Below are 17983 nucleotides of genomic sequence, written 5' to 3'. Positions count from 1 at the left end.
CTATTTTGAAAAATTTTGTTTATTTGTTCATTGAAGTTTGCGCAAAGCTGCTAGAAGTCTGTCTGGGTTAGCCGTCCTTAATTTTGAAGTGATACCTATAGAGAAGGCAGCTAGTTAACATTACCCACCACCAAATCCTGAGCTACTATTTACTAACGATAATGGGATTGGCCGTCACATAATAAAGCCCCTATGGCTGATAGAACAGGCCTTTTCAAATTTAAAAAAAGAAAATACTAAGGATTTCAGAAAATGATTTCCACTTGAAGTCTTAGAATATATTGATACATATATCACTTTCCACTGTTTTATCTGTCGATAGAGAACAACCAAGTATACTTAAGTCTTGTTACAGCTGATTTCTAAGTATTCATCTAGATAGAAAGTAATAAATGTTACATCATATTTTTACAAAACTAAGTAAACATATTTTATTGCTATTATATATGCAACTTTTAAAATCTGGATATTATAACACATTTATTTGAATGTTTCACAATTTCACACAGTTATAGCAGGTCTATCTGCGCATAGCAGTTCCTAATTATAAACTAATAAATTAAAATAAAAGCAGCTATTCACCAGCACTAAAACACCAAATTTTGGGTTATTCCTGTCTAACCGAATAGTTTAATTTCACCGTTACTCTTCCAGAAGCCCCCCAGTGGCACAGCAGTATGTCTGCGGACTTACAACGCTAGAAACCGGGTTTCGATACCAGTGGTGGGCAGAGCACAGATAGCCCTTGTGTAGCTTTGTGCATAATTCAAGACAAATAAAAACAAACTCTTCCAGAATATCCATGATCGCAAAGTACTGAACGCCTTTTTGGGGGGGCAGTGGTCGCGAACCCTGGATTCTTTGTTTCAAAGTCTTGGTGTAGAAGTCATCATATCTCGCCTTGTCTTATTAGAGAAGAGTTTTAGGATCTGTGAAATGAAAATACTGTAGTTATGCTATATAAGGCATACATTTTCAAACCGTACTACGTTATTCCAATAAATGTAATATCCTAGAAAATGACTTCACTGAATATAAGAAAAAAGGGTAAAACAAATTAATATTTTACTCGTTTAGAAGAAGTGAGAATTTTTACTTAAATAAAACTCATAACTCACATCAGAACAATCTGAACTCATCTGAGATTATATGATGTAGTTTTGTGAGGAAACGGGTGTAGAGTTATATAACTTATTTCTCGAAAATCTATTGGATTTTGCAATAAGATACATAAAATAAATTTTTATCATTGCCTTCATTGCGCATCTTTTGATATTGGTCATATTGGTAGTGAGATATGGGTTTGAAAGTTTGGATCTGACTACTCATCGTTCGCATACGTCAGCTAATAAACCATATTTGTCCTCATTGTTATGAAAGCTACATGCTCGAAAAAACCCTAATCACTTGGGGTCTAATATTTCGACTGTTTTATCGAAGGCTTTAAATGTGTTTGATGTATTAGTTCAATCAAACTTCAAGTACTACATCAAAATCAAGAAACTGTCAAAAAATTAAAGTTTGTTGATAAGAACACTAATACTAAATATTACTCACTTCATTTTCACAAGCTAATCATTCAGAAAAAAGAGAAAAAAAAAACAGGAACAATTTCTAGAAGACCATTATCGATTGTGAAGAATATCATAGACCAGTATCGATTGTGAAGAATATCATAGACCAGTATCGATTGTGAAGAATATCATAGACCAGTATCGATGTGAAGAATATCATAGACCAGTATCGATTGTGAAGAATATCATAGACCAGTATCGATGTGAAGAATGTCATTAACCAGTATCGATTGTGAAGAATATCATAGACCATTATCGATTCTAAAGAATATCATAGACCGGTATCGATTGTGAAGAATATCATTGACCAGTATCGATTGTGAAGAATATCATAGACCAGTATCGATTGTGAAGAATATCATAGACCAGTATTGATTGTGAAGAATATCATAGACCAGTATCGATTATGAAGAATATCAAAGACCAGTATCGATTGTGAAGAACATCATAGACCAGTATCGATTGGGAAAAATATCATTGACCAGTATCCGTTGTGAAGAATATCATAGACCAGTATCGATCGTAAAGAATATCACAGCTCCTAATATTATTTTATAAACTTGTGATAAAATATGTTCCTTCTCCTTCTCTCTAGTATTCATTTGGTGAAGAAATATGAGTTTTTACAAAGAAATTGAGTTCAGTCCTGGTCTTTTTATGGTACAAGTCATTTTAAAAGGTTATGTGTCACTCCAAACAATGTATAATAAATAATAAAATCTCGGGAAAAAAAAACGCTTTTATTCACCTGTTCTTGTTGTTAAATGTTATACGTGGAGTAAATTTAATAGCCTAAGTCCAAAACACTATCTTTGATTCACTACTACATGTATACAGATTACTATATTGAAAGTTAGGAATACATCTATTGTGCGAAATGCCATCCCGTAGGTTATTACAAAAGTGTTTCCAGAAACATTCGTTTTCACATTCGTATTACGCAAGTGATTTTGATTTATAAATCTGAAAAAAATGTGCTCTCCTCAAACCATCAAATATACATTATATTGAAATAAAATCACTAATTAAATATTATATAGAATGTTTGGTCAATTTGGTTTATGTTAAAACACTAAGGGAAAAGTTGTCGAAATCAAAATACAGAGTCATAAATTTTTGTTCATGGTGTTAAACTTTCAGTATGAGGTTTTACAAATACTGCAAAGTAATAAATATAATTGCTTATGCATAATACACTCTTTATGTTAACGACAAATTTGATACTTTCCTAATTTATCAGAGTAGCAGCTGACGTATTTCAAAACAAACGAACTATTATAACTTCATACAAATATTTATGAGGCTTATTGCAAAATACTGTAATTTTCTGTCCTGAAATACTTACTAAAGTTACCTCACTTTGAAAGAAAGATGAAGGGAAGTTGAAGATGTTCTATGTTTTACTGTAATATTTATTAAGTTTGTAAAGTTTTGTGGAGTTATTTTATTGATGTAAACAAAGGTTGAACAAGACCTATTGCTTTATTTAGAGAAAAACATTTAATAGTTATCGCTCTTTTTTGAATGTTTTAAAACAGTTTACTTTCATACAACGTTCCTCTTCAGAATAAATATAGAAAACCTGTAATAACATAAGAAATAATATTCTTCAATACCTAAATATCATGGCGAACCAGATAGCGAATAAAAGTGGGGACGCAATAGACGGATATCGTGGAAAAGTGTAAGTACACCAAAACTTTGTGGGAATTAGTGACTGGATTTCCTGTAAAGAATTACATTTATCAGTATGCCTTGTAAATGCCTTCATTCCTTCAAAGATCTATAGTTTTTCGTGCAGCCTATGACTGTAAACATTAGAATATATTATGTAAACAATATCAATAATAGAAGTATTTCAATAAAACTCTAAAATGATGCAAACACTTAAACTGATTACATAAAGTTTTACCTATGTTTGGATTGTTTTGATGTTCCAAAGAAATATACTGAATGCAATTTTTTTAAATCATTTGTAGCATCCATAATGGTAATTGATAAATTTTTACTAAGATAATTCTGACTAATGTGAGCTATGTTTTAGTAGAAGTGCTTTAACGAAAATAAATTAGAAAAATATATCCAGGCGAGAAAAAGTTCACGTCTGACTCTCATCTTCCTTCCTCTTATCGTTTTCTTTTCTTTAGTTTTGGCACTATTAATTTTCAGGTTGTGGTGGTTAGACTAAACAATCTTTGTTATTCAATAAATCGATTTGATAGGTTTTGTTATACCATTAGGGTTTGGGTTTGGTTTGAATTTCGCGCAAATCTACACGAGAGCTATCGGCGCTAGCCGTCCCTAATTTAGCAGTGTAAGACTTGAGTGAAGGCAGCTAGTCATCACCACCCACTCTTGGGCTACTCTTTTACCAACGAATAGTGGGATTGACCGTCACATCATAACGCCCCTACGGCTGAAAGGGCGAGCATGCTTGGTGTGACGGGGATTCGAACCCGCAACCCTGAGATTGCGAGCCGAGCGCCTTAGAAACCTAGCCATGCCGGGCCGTTATACCATTATGTTTTAAAGAGTAAGGAGAAATATTTTGCCTAAATGAATTGTTTTACATAACAAAACTATCTAAATTTTTATATTGATTGTTTTTGTAGAAATTTAGGTGTTTCTACATAAACTGTGAGTAAATGTTATGTTATGTATCTGAAACTTCAAAGTTTCGTATCAATATTTTAAATGAATATTTTATTCTAATAACAAAACAGTATTTCCCCATATTTTTCATGAATAACGAGCTATGTTGGATTTTGCGGCATTAATCTGAGCATGTTTTAACACAATATGTCAATAATAAAGTTACTTTTAACGTTAACTGACAAATCATGTCAGTGAAGTATACGTTAGAGAATAACGAAAAGGCCTGGCGCCAATATTGCAACCAAGCTCTATATGAAACGTGGCACCTTCAAATATCATTTCAGTAAATGAATAGACGCGTATTTAAAGTTGAAATGTTGAAGTGAATTTTAAAAATTGCTGCGTTAAACAAAAATGTAACATCCCCATTTAATAATATACAAACATTTTTAACATGCCTCTTTTGTCACTGTATTGGATTAGCTGTAATATAGCACAGACGTTCTATGATGAAGCGGTGTTAATTAAATAGTTAAATAGGGGTTTCATTTTTAGCGACATTGGGCATTTGAAAATAAAAGAATAGAAAAAGTTAGTTAATATTTAGTAACTTTTGCTTCAGCACGTTTGCAACTTAAAAAACATTTCATTAAACAGTTATGTATACTAGCGTTGCTCTATAGTGCTTCTGATACTTAAACCTTTAAGTTAATACTGTTTCATTACGTCTATAATCTAAGAGCAACAAATTAAAAAAAAATGCAATTAGAGAGCACTTGTGCATCGTTGACATGTTTACCCCAACTGCTCTAAACTTGCTTTACATCCCTTCAATGTTTTGTGCAATTTAACTACTTATACTTCCTGTATTTTGCATCGATGGAGCCAAATCTTAAAGGTAAACATTTAGACGATGTGATAACATTGAAAATGTTTTAATCTTTAGCTCCATGTGATATTCAAAATCTAGATTTTTATCTCATTTAACTCTACCAGTTTTTTCTTTAGAGAATAAATATTCGAAACGCTTCACTTAAAGAGATACGAATTACGTGTTTCGTGAGTTAAGCTCGTTAGTGTCTTTCGTAGTCTAGTTTCTTCCGAGAAATCTTGTAACTTCTTAAAAACATTGTTGCATGAAATTGCATGAGCATACTTTTGATTATCCATTGTCATAATTATTTTAGAATTATATTATATTTTCAGCAATTGTATAATACTAGCAACTTTTATTAAAATGAATAATATACTCGAGGTTTACCATTGCGGAGTGCGTATTTTGTGACAAACTTGTTGAGGACCATGAATTTTCGAATTCATATTGCGGCCACGTTAACAATTGGGAGACGCCCAGTCCTGCATGAGATTTAAACACCTTTAAATTTTTAGTACTTTCATCATCGTCGAATCTATTGCCTAAGAAACTGAGGCTTTTTACGGAATTAGCAAATACTACCATGTAAACAACTATAGTCATAATAAAATAACAGCCCGGCATGGCCAGGTGGTTAGGGCGCTCGACTCGCAATCTGTGGGTCGTAGGTTCGAATCCCGTCACACCAAACATGCTCGCCCTTTCAGCCGTCTGGGCGTTATGATGTTACGGTCAATCCCACTATTCGTTGGCAAAAGAGTAGCCCAGGAGTTGGCGGTGGGTGATGATGACTAGCTGCCTTCCCTCTAGTCTTACACTACTAAATTAGGGACGGCTAGCGCAGACAAACAATAAAATAACAAGGATTTTTGAATTTTATAAAAGAAGCAAAGCTTTTCATATATACTACTTATTTAATTTTTGTTATATTGACAATAACTTGCTTTGCGTGTTGCTTTGTATATCATTTACTGACTGCCTTCTGAGGTGTTGAATATGCTATACAGGTATAGAAGATATCTGTGAAAATATTGTTATAAAGTACAAAAGCTCTCTATGTAAAGATTATGCAATATTTTGATTGATATGTTTCTACTTGTATAGCAAACTTTCATTTTTCTGGACCAGCTATTCACACTTCGTATGCAATTTTCTAGCCATTTATTGTCAAAACGTAAGTTGTTCAAATTAACCTCTCAAATTCTTATATTGCTTTGCTTTACAACTTATGAAACAAACTGCTTGCACACAACTATGTTAAATAAGTCGTATTATATAAGTACCCTGGTGGTAAATCCGGGATTCGATTCCTTTCGGTGGACACAGCAGATACCCTAATTGCTCTAAAATAGACAAACCTAACATGCAAAATAATATAGTGAAAATATATTTATAGTTCCAAAGTTAAAGTTATTGGCTTATACTTATTAGTATGTTTTCTATAATAAAAGCACTTTTCCTCACTCTCCTACTTCAACTGAAAAAAAAATATTTTCCTCAAATCTGAGACATAGTTAATACTTTAAATTTAATTGCCATGCTAAAATGCAATATATCTTGAATACCAACGTTTTCGTAATACTATGACCATTTTAAAAGAATAATCTAACAAATAACCGCCTTCATAATTTAGAATTAACTTAATATATTTAGCATACTTCTAATTATTATTTCACTCGGAGCATTCGTTTACATAAAGTTTAAAAAGATAATTCCTGAAAATCATAAACAGAAAACAATGTGTGCGTGTGTTTAAGATTTGCAGTAAAATGATCATTCATTATGCTAATTTATATTATGGACCCCTTTGACATGCTAATTTTCTCTGAGGTTCTGATATTGTGTTCTTCAATCGATCTAACCTAGTACTGTTACTATAGCAAGCCCTATGATTGCACGCGAAAATGTACTGAGACACGTCATTTGCATTTCAGTAAGCTTCTTATAATTTTCAATGAAAATATAAAACGTTTGAAATTTTGTTATAATACGGGTATAATGAAGGTTGTGCTTAAGTACAGACAGCTAGTAAACAGCAACTATCGCCAATTCTTGAATAACTATAATCGTAGAATTTGCCTGTTACTCTTATAAAGCATCCACAACCCTAAAGCTGGAGCACGGTTTTGAGGCAATGAGAAGAAAATTTAATTATAAATATTATAGTTTTCCTGAAACATGTTTTCAGACAGACACTTTGTTAAGTTTTTTTTAGTTTACAATATTATACTACACAGAAAATCTAACTACAGATTTAAGCACCGTAAGTCTGTAAACTTACCGCTTAATAACCGGGAGGACTAATGCAATAGTATAAAGTGGAGTAGATAAAAATCCAGATAAAGCTATTTACACACTTAATTAGATTTTCGTGGTTGGGATCACACGTGTATCTTTAATTCTAACTGTTGTGTTTCGTTTCATGTTTAGATGGGCAACAACAAAATAAAATACTGTGTGTGTGTATATAGACTTGAAATTAACAATTTAAAAAAGAAACAAAAAACCTATTATATAATATTCCAAATTTTTAATTATACATATTTCAGATTTCAAAAACAAGTTGGATCCAGAATATATTTTTCTTAGCTTTCGTGCAAACAAAGTTTTCCTATTGTAAAGTTATGATGATCTTTTAATTAGATAGAAAGGCTATTATTATTTGACCACAACTTTACGTTTTCCTTTTCGGTAAAGGGTACATAGAAACAGATTCACTTATAATGAGAGTAAACATAGATTTTGAATGAAAACTAAACATTAATGAATATTTAAACAGATTAGTTTGATTCTTTAATAATTAAAATTTCTTGCTGAGGGAATTACATGAGCTCTAAGGAAAGGAAGAATAAGATATTAGGTATATAATGAAAGTAGAACCAAGTTAAACAAATTTATCAGCAAACTTGTAGGACAAGACAAAGCCCCAAGACAAATTGCCTTTGAAATTTTATCGGACTTTCAGATTTCATCTCACCATCAGGGACTTGCAACAACGAGAAAGGATAATAAAATGTAATATTTTCTTTCGTCTCATCTTTTTAAGGAAGATACATTCCAATAAGAAAAACAAGGGTATTAAGTGGAAAGTTATTATTTCTTTATTTGATACATGAATTTACTTAAATAAAAGTTATATGGTTCAAGTAATAATACAATTATATTATCACACACAGTTATTTGAAGTGTAATTTTTTTATTATTCATAAACAGTAGAAAATTATATGTAACGTTCTTCAAGTATCAACACATGTTACTATTACTATAGCTGTTGCGAACTGAAGCGTTTCTACATCAGAAAATATATTTATTGTATGAAAGTGATCATTAACTATTTGTATCAGAACAAATATTTCGAACAATTTTCTAAATCTACTCAGGTAAGAAACGAACTCCCCTATTTTCGAACATGCAAAACAAAGCATGCACTGTATCTATTAAACACTGTCATTTTCGTCGCTCAAACTTTATTTTCAAAATTAGCAGAAAGTCTGCTTACTAAAACGGAAAAAAAGATACAGCAAAGAAAATAACCGATTTAATAGCTGTAAATATGTTTTATCAGTACACAAAATCATAGTAGTAAATTTTGGTTTTCAGTTAATTAAATTCGAAGTGGATTAAAATTAATCAGAATTGTCTTGTTTTCCCTCAATTCTGTATTATGGAGTTTCACCAAGTACCGACGATTTCAAGTATCAATTATATAAAATTAATCAGTTTATAAATGGACTCTAACAGTAGAAAGCAATATTTCATTTGTATGATAAGATAATAAAATACAAATAAATTAGAACTATAATTGTATTTAAATATTGACATATATATATAGGATAAGAGAAAAATAAAAATATTAAAACAATGCTGGGAATATTAGCACTTCCTTCATGATGGAATAACCGGGAGGTAGCTTTGTGCTTAACTTCAAACGAACGAATAAATCCTTCTTCAAATTTTGGAGTCCTATCGCAGCACGCTTGTCAGTGCACAGACCAGGCAGATGAAAAACTTAACCAAATGTTATGAACCTTTACAAAAACTTACTAGATCATTTGTTAACATATTTATGTTGATACTTTATTGTACTGATTGCAGTAGTCATCACGTTCACCATTAAATCGTAAAGAAATAAAATAAAAAACATGAGGTAAAAAAATTAGCTCGCTCATTTTTTTTTCTTTCTTCCATTTCTACGGCAGGTTATCTACCAAAGAATAGCACTTAAGTAGGAGCATTGAAGTGTCTTGTATATACCAACATTACATCTAACTACGATTATTTCCCGGGTAGTTGCTTAATATCAACTCTCCAGAGCACCTTGAGATTCACTGGAAAATTTATTTGTGATTGACCCATTGCTTTTCATATGTGTACTATTCAGTATTGAATAAGGTAACGAATTAATCACGATACTTCATTATGGAGCTAACACCTAACTTTAATTTAAATAGGGTCAAGTTACACCCAGGTAAACAATTTGAAATAAGTCTGGATCAATTAGCAGAAATAGAATGAAATCATATCTCGCATTTAAGCAGTTTGAAATTGTTTTCCACCAGAGTTGCTTATCTGTAATATTGGAATATTATAATAACTTATTAATTTAAGTAAGTTATAAACGACTTTTTTCGAAGTGTTATATGAATTTTAAAATTTCTTTCCTGCTTTGCGCGAAATTCAAAAACAAACAAACAAACAAAACAAACGTTTATACTTCAAGTACGTACATTTCTATTTTTATCCTACATAGTTAATGATATTTTCATACTTCAGTATTTAAATAAATAAACATGATCCTGCGAAGACAGTCAGAATACAAAATACGAATAAAAAACTCTTAGATAGTCTTTTAAAATATTTCCCCAGTCCTACTGCAAAATATACAGCACTTATGTATAAGATTGAAAAACATTTTAATAACGAAAAACTATATTAAAAAGTGCCCTACGTAACTTAATTTTGTGGGGACAGATATTGGATATCAGATATTTTATGTTTTGATAAAAATTTTTGATTTTTTTATGTTTCTTGTCTTATTCACCGAAGGAAGGATTCTCTACTAATAATAATAAAACAAAACTTTTAAAAAAGTGCCCTACGTATAATACACATTTTTATACCTGTTTATTGCTGCATTAAAATTAAACACTAACGCTTAGAAACATTTACGGTATATTTCAGGTTACTTTAATTAATACCAGTATGTTTATTTGACTTTCTTAATGATGGAACTATTATGAAATGTCACAGTGATGTAAGTTTATAACCTTAAACCCAGTACACATGGGAAAATTGTTTTCAGTTCAGTTAATTCCTCTTTGGATTTGTTTGTTTGTTTTGAATTTTGCGCAAAGCTACACGAGGGCTATCTGCGCTTGCCGTCCCTAATCTAGCAGTGTAAGACTAGAGGGAAGGCAGCTAGTCATCACCACCCACCGCCAACTCTTGGGCTACTCTTTTACCAACGAATAGTGGGATTGACCGTCACATTATAACGCCCCCACGGCTAAAAGGTCGAGCATGTTTGGTGTGACAGGGATTCGAAGTATAAACGTAGGACTTGGTAATTATTTTTGCATTTGTAAAATAAAAAAAAAGAAATATTAGCAGAATTTGTGACAGAACTTGTTTTATTGACATTTTATAATAGTGAAAGAATATTTTCTCAACTCAGTATTCAAAATTGTAATTCAATAACATTCAAATAAATACCTGAAACAAAAATCAAAAAATAAATTTGATAATATGAACGATTAGTTTATTTTAGTATTATTTATTCTTATTAACTGTGATGACAACCAACATCATATGCTATGCATTATCCAACCACTGAGAACATTACAGATCATACTTATCAGCTTAACCGCTATTTCCACTTCTTTGTACGATGTGAAGTTAGAAAATTCACTTAAAGTAAATTTAGTTGAGAACTGGGTGTGTCCTTTACGAAGACAATTTTAAGATGATGTTCACCATTTTATTGTTTTTCTGCCTAGACCTGTTAGTTGCATATCTAGTAAATTTTTAACCAAATTAAAACTTGTAACAACATCATCATTAAATATATTTCACTTTTCGTCAGTTTCTTCATAATAGTTTTTTTTTATTATTAGTCTCAAATACATTACAATAAATACTAGAAACAATGCATTATTCAACAAAAAAAAATCTTTAGTTACGGAAATTTCGGAATTGTTTGAAATTCTATCATGAGCGTTAATACCTGAAATGTTAGTTTACAATATTCTAGTCAGAAAAAAGCAGTATCAGCTGTTAAGAGAAATGTTTTGAGTACAACCTAAAATAAATAGGGGCGTTGGAGCAACACAAATTTGATGGTCAAATCCCACTATTCAGTCACACAGAGAGTAGTCAGGGAGTTGACTGTGGGTGTTGTTGAGTAGCTGCCTTTCATCTATTCTATCAGATCAAAACTGGGGACGACTATTACAAATAGCCTTTTGTGTAGCTTTGAGCAAATATCGGACATTAAACGAAGAACCAATAGATCAGAAATGCTCTAAGGAGTGGAAAAACTGAAATTATTCCATGCAAAACATACCAAAATAATTCAAAGATGTAAGATGAAATGAAAATATATATATATATCTCTAGTGATTATCAATTCGAAAACTCTCGAAGTTTCCCCAGTGAGTCAGCAGTAAGTTTACGAAATTACAACGTTAAAAAGTGTACGATAAAATGTGTGACATACATTTGTTTTCCACCTGAGGGGTCCACATGTACTCCATGAATTTATAGATGGTCACCTTTTGTTTTGTTGAATTAACTATTTTCCTACCATTTACAAAAAAAAAGGACGTCCCTGGCATGACCTTCCTTCATTCCCTTCGAGGCCAAAATTAATCCACAGAACAAAAGAATTTAGGCTACGTACATGTAAAATGTACAAAATAAGACCATTATTACTCACTGGAAGCTCATTTAATTTAAGTATTCTACTTTTAAAACATAGTTTATCTGTTATACTAAAAATAAAATAAACAAAAAGTTCGTTACTCATATTAAGTCTTAAGTTCAAATACATATTTGTTTATGTGGTCATAAATTATTTTTGATATTTTGGGAAGGTATGTAGCAGCTCTTTCCGATGCAAAATATTATACACCCGGATCATAAAGTTATGTTCTGATGAGTAATTTAGAATTTTCAACACGGGGATGCCCTTTGTACTGTTTGTTTCTTTTGAATTTCGTGCAAAGCTACACGAGGGCTATCTGCGCTAGCCGTCCCTAATTTTTGCAGTGTAAGACTAGAGGGAAGGCAGCTAGTCATCACCACCCACCGCCAACTCTTGGGCTACTCTTTTACCAACGAATAGTGGGATTGACCGTCACATTATAACGCCCCCACGGCTGAAAGGGCGAGCATGTTTGGTGGGACGGGGATTCGAACTCGCGACCAACAGATTGCGAGTCGAGTGCCCTAACCACCTGGCCATGCCGGGCCACCCTTTGTACTTAATGGCAATGGAAAACAAAGGAATATAGATTTACTTGAAGCACCAGATCCATTCAGGAAGAGATCTAGAACAATAAGCAAAGTGCGGAGTCTTATGACAGTTGAGAGTCTACAAACATAATGGTCAGTGGTGAAAGTCATCCACATTTCCCAGGCAAAAGCGCGAAACATAATCAAGAAATATCTCTGTCTAGAAAAGCGACAGAAACCACGTGTACACAAGTTCGCTTCCACGACATACCTCAAGCACCTAGAGAATGAAGCGAGTACTTATGATTTCCCATGGGAAGATATATCGGTCAAATCGGTTGAAACTGGTGTGGGAAAAGCGTCATCCTCCCAGACATTGGCTATAGAAAGCAGAAGAGAGTGTGTGTGTGTGTGTGCTTTGGACATGACATCCTTAGGACAGAGCCACTTGCAATAGAAACTACGCTCCAGAGCTGTTGTTAAGATACACAGGCGTCAGATAGAGCATGACCAGACGCAACAACATAGCCTATAACAGCGTGGTGAGATTCCAAAATGGGTTTAATATAACATACTCAACCATAGTATGTTACAAAATTGTATTTGAATATTTCCCCCAAAACAGATATTTTATTAATGTTATGTTATGCAACTGAATATTTACAGTGCTGCCACATTGAAGATCGTGTAAAACATTATAATTACTAAATAGATATTTCCGCAAAAATTAAAAGATTGTACATGTTATCTTGCTTAACGGAAAAGCTACTTTCAACAAGGTAAACATGAAACTAATAACAATGGATTAAACGCCCACCCACGCAGCCAAATATCCAGAAAAAAGGAAATACATTATTCTTTATTAATGATTACTCGTTTAGATTCATAATTCAAAGCTTTCGCTTTATTTCTATTTTAAATAAATTACAGCAAAGCCTCGGCAGACATAATAAATACGCTGCATCTGTCTACGATTATTAGATAATTAAACATCTAAATTTTACTCTGTGGTTTGCAGAATATAACTTTGCTTGTCTTCCTGAAAGCTCTTGCAAATTAGCACTATTGCTAAGAGTCATATGGGAAAAAGCTCTATTCACACATAATTTGGAAAATATCATCAAAGAAAATGTACATTTGATATAGACGTTATTCATCATTTGAAATTGTATCGAGAAATATTTAATATAAGTACGTTATTTAAATACGAAAATCATGAATTCTACATCGATTAGCAGGTTACCTTTACGTAAACTCTAATGGGAAACTGCTGTTATCAAATAATTTGATATACAATCAAAGTCTATTGTTTATAAGACTAGTTTCTGTCATAAACTTTAATTTTAAAAACTTACTTAGCGCTTGTTTGATATTTGGATCACAAATTTTTAAGAGCAGCGCCTAATATATATACATTTATGGAGAAAACTAAAGACTTGTGTGAATGATCTTTATCAGTGGGTATATATATAAAATGTATAATTCTAAATATTTCTTAGCTGCCATGAAATGATGTTGAACAAAGATTAATGTATTGAATTAAACCAACTGGTGTTAGTTTAACACGCGATTCTACTATTAGAATTTAAGTATAAAGAAAAAGTGAGAGAGAGGGTGACTGCGATTGGTGCTTTAATACATATATTCACTACAAATACAAAGCATTCAAACAACTTGCATGTATATACATGTTAAATGTATGCATATGTGTATGTATTTACTAATATTGGAAAGGTGTTCACTTTCTACTTCTTTTAAATAATAAATCAAAAGAGTCATAATTTAATAGAGATATTTAATAGATATTGGCTGTTAACTCTCTAGCTATGAAAATGGTATAAATATATTTTAAAATCTAATTTCCATTCCATTTTACTGATTATTCATATTGATGGCACTTTCAGATATGATATTGTTTTGCTACGATAATTACTGTGTGACTTTTCTTGCTATATTTCTTGTGTTCGTGGTTTGACTAATAAACGTACTATTTGATATAGTGGGTGATACATATCTTTTATATCTTAAATGCTGCACATACTACTGATTATTTTTTCATACCGTGTTATTATTTTGAACACTCTATCCTCTATGTCAACACGCGTTAAAATATAACATATAAAACAAAAGGATCTCTCATTTATTGAAAGAATGAAAAATAATATCTGTAAAAATACTTTTAACGTAAAATGTTGCTTCTGATATAACTATGAACACAACGTATTAGTTACTAAACGTGATAACTGTATGTTAGATCCGTTAATACGTTTCTTGTAGTATATATATATATTAAATATTGAATAATATTCTAAAACATTAATTAGAATAACATATTACAAGTACGTATTAACACAGACAATGATAAAAAAATACAATAAAATCATCAAAGAAACTGAAAAGTAATAGAATAATGTCATTCACCACTCTTAATATTTCCACAGAAATTGTCATATAAATGGGAGTGGTAGAATTAGGTTAGAACCATTAATTAAGATATATAACTTTTTCTAGGATTTCTAATTACCAATTTCTCCTCAATATTTCACAAACTGTTGATATTATTCAATAATTCTCGTTTGAAAAGTCTATAAAGATGGGTTACGTTATATCTAAATAATATTTTTCAGCAAAAAATTAATCGTAATAATAACATTATGCATCTTGAGTGTTTTGTATTCTCGGGTAACTAGAAATTACTATCCTTCGATGTACTTTCCACCAGTTTTTTTAATATGCTCAAATACACATAAAACTTAGTAGCGATTATCATAATTAGTACTAAACTTTCAAAGTTTCAAAGTTAAATAAAGCATCACCATATGACATCTGTTTATTATGTAAAAATTTATACTACAAGGACTACAAGGTGGTTAGGACGCTCGACTCGCAATCTGCGGGTCGCGGGTTCGAATCCCCGTCACACCAAACATGCTCGCCCTTTCAGCCATAATGGCGTTATAATGTGAAGGTCAATCCCACCATTCGTTGGTCAAAGAGTAGCCCAAGAGTTGGCGGTGGGTGGTGAGGACTAGCTGCCTTCACTCTAGTCTTACACTGCTAGATTAGGGACGGCAAGCGCAGATAGCCCTCGTGTAGCTTTGTGCGAAATTCAAAAACAAACAAATAGTACAAGGATGTCACTTAAGAAATTCTAAGCCTTATCAACATAATTTATTATGATGTCATCTATTGTGTTTTTTTTTTTGTATTAGTCTGTGGTTAATTATTTATTTTTGAGTAAAGAAGATTTTCTACAAAGTTAAAATATTATTAATTTTGCCATCTTTATTTGTATTGTAAACCTATATTGCAATAAATATGATTTTAGCATAAGACTGCACATTTGATCTATGTATTTGTATTAGCAATAAACATTGTTCCAGATAATTTGCCAAACATATTTTATCTGTGCAAAGTAGATAAGCTTAAAGTCAATGTTATAATTATGAGTCTTTTATCATATCTAATAACGCTGCTTATAGAAATAAATACTGGAAAAGAATATTGTCAGAAATGTAACTTGTTAAATATTAAGAGATGCTATACAGGTTTGATACGTTATATTAAAATGAACTTGGAGCTTTACCACGTGTTACAGTCCATGTTGTTACATCCAGTCATGCTCTACCTGATGACTGTGTTTCTAAAAAATAGACATGCAGTGCAGTTTCCATCAAAAAAGGTTCCGCCATAAGCTCACCCTTGCAGACTTTCCATAAAACATCTAGTTTACGGTGACGACACTTTCCCAGCGACCGTTTTAACAGGCCGAGCACACAGAAATCATAAACGCTGTGTCTGGCGACTTGAACTGTATTTCTTCGTGTGGAGTAGCATGAATTCCCGTTTCACTCTTCAGTTGCTTGAGGTGGGTATACGACGGTTGAATAGAGATGTCGTGGAAGCAGCTAGGATTCCCCTTACTTGTGTAGATTTTCAGTCAAACATCTTTCGTGATTATTTTTCGTACTGTTGCCTGGAATACGCGGAGACTTTTGCCACTGATCTTCGTTTTCACAGATTCTCGTAAAAAAACGCCGCGATTTTCATACGACGACTGGGATACGACTTACTCAAAATCTCTTTTTTTGGTGGGGATGATTTTGGGTCCCAATCTTGATTCATGTTTCTTTGTTTTCCAATTTCATTGAGTATAAAGGATATTTCCGTGTTGGAAATTGTAGTTTCCCTATCTTAACTAATCCTTATGAATCGAGTTTCTGAATATTTTGTGTCAAAAATGGAAGTTACACGCCCTTCCTAAAATCCATCACTTTTTGGTGGCATCACACTATCCACGCAACGCTAAACAATGTCAAAATGTTTTCCTGATTCAACCCGTTCCACTGCGACTATATATCGGATGTGGTTGTCACGAGACTTGCTGATTCGCATGTACAAAATAATTCTAATATAACGTACATAACCGTCTGTATAGCAGACATAAGCATGTCAAATTAAAAGAAAAATATTATTTGTTCAACCCAATTATATTACTGCTTATGTGCTGTAAGTTTCAGAGAAAATTATATGTAATTTTGTTTTAGAATTAAATGTACTGTAAGGAACGATAACATTGCAGAATTCGTCGTAATACATAAATGTATAGACAAAAATACCTCTTAAACTAAAGATGCCTGATTAATTGAGGAATAATGGAAAGAAATAATAATACGAATAAATGTACTGGTAATAATTAGAATAGTAAAGAAGTTTATAATTCGCCAGATTTCTGTGCTTCCATTCTTCATTCACAGAGTAAGAGAATGGAGATGATTTATTGTCTGTTTATTAATACGTAGTTTTTTGTAAAAATTGAACAACGCTTGTGCTAGCCCTTATAATTACACTAAGTTAACGTCTTTATTATTGGAAATATATTTGTACGCCATTTTGTTGAACTTTTTGTGGTAAATTTTGTGGATGTTTTTTTTTAAGCACAAAGTTACATAATGAGCTATTTGTATTGCGCTTACTGCAGGTATCGAAACCCGAATTTTAGCTATATACTTCAGACTTAGCGCTAAGTCACTGGAGGCATTTGGTGATGCTTTGTCCAAGTAAAAGGTATTACGAGATTTGACCAATTAACTGCTCTACATACTCGAGTAATGTTCAAATAAAATGTTAAAGGTAGTTTGTATTTTATGTCTTGTTAAGATCAGAATGAAAATAATTTCACAACTTCGTTGTTACTCTAATACTGTAAAACTCCAATTTCGAAAAAAGACGCAACACAGATTAAGAATCACCTATTTGCCAATTAGGTTTCAAAGTTTGAGAGTACAGTCTTTTTTTTCTCATTGAAACGGAAAATATTTTCTTGTTTTTAACTAATTCTTAGAAAGCTATAATTGAAAACAAACAAACATATATATATATATCAATTACTAAAAAAAAAATTTATCCCTTTTAAAAAAGTTGCTAATTTGTTAACAGATTCAATGTTGAGGGCAAGTCAAAGTAATTGGTATACTTTGATAAATAT

This window comes from Limulus polyphemus, unplaced genomic scaffold (genome assembly GCF_000517525.1).
Source record: "Limulus polyphemus unplaced genomic scaffold, Limulus_polyphemus-2.1.2 Scaffold28, whole genome shotgun sequence".
In the NCBI taxonomy this organism is placed as follows: Eukaryota; Metazoa; Arthropoda; class Merostomata; order Xiphosura; family Limulidae; genus Limulus; species Limulus polyphemus.
Note: the sequence above shows the minus strand (reverse complement) of the source record.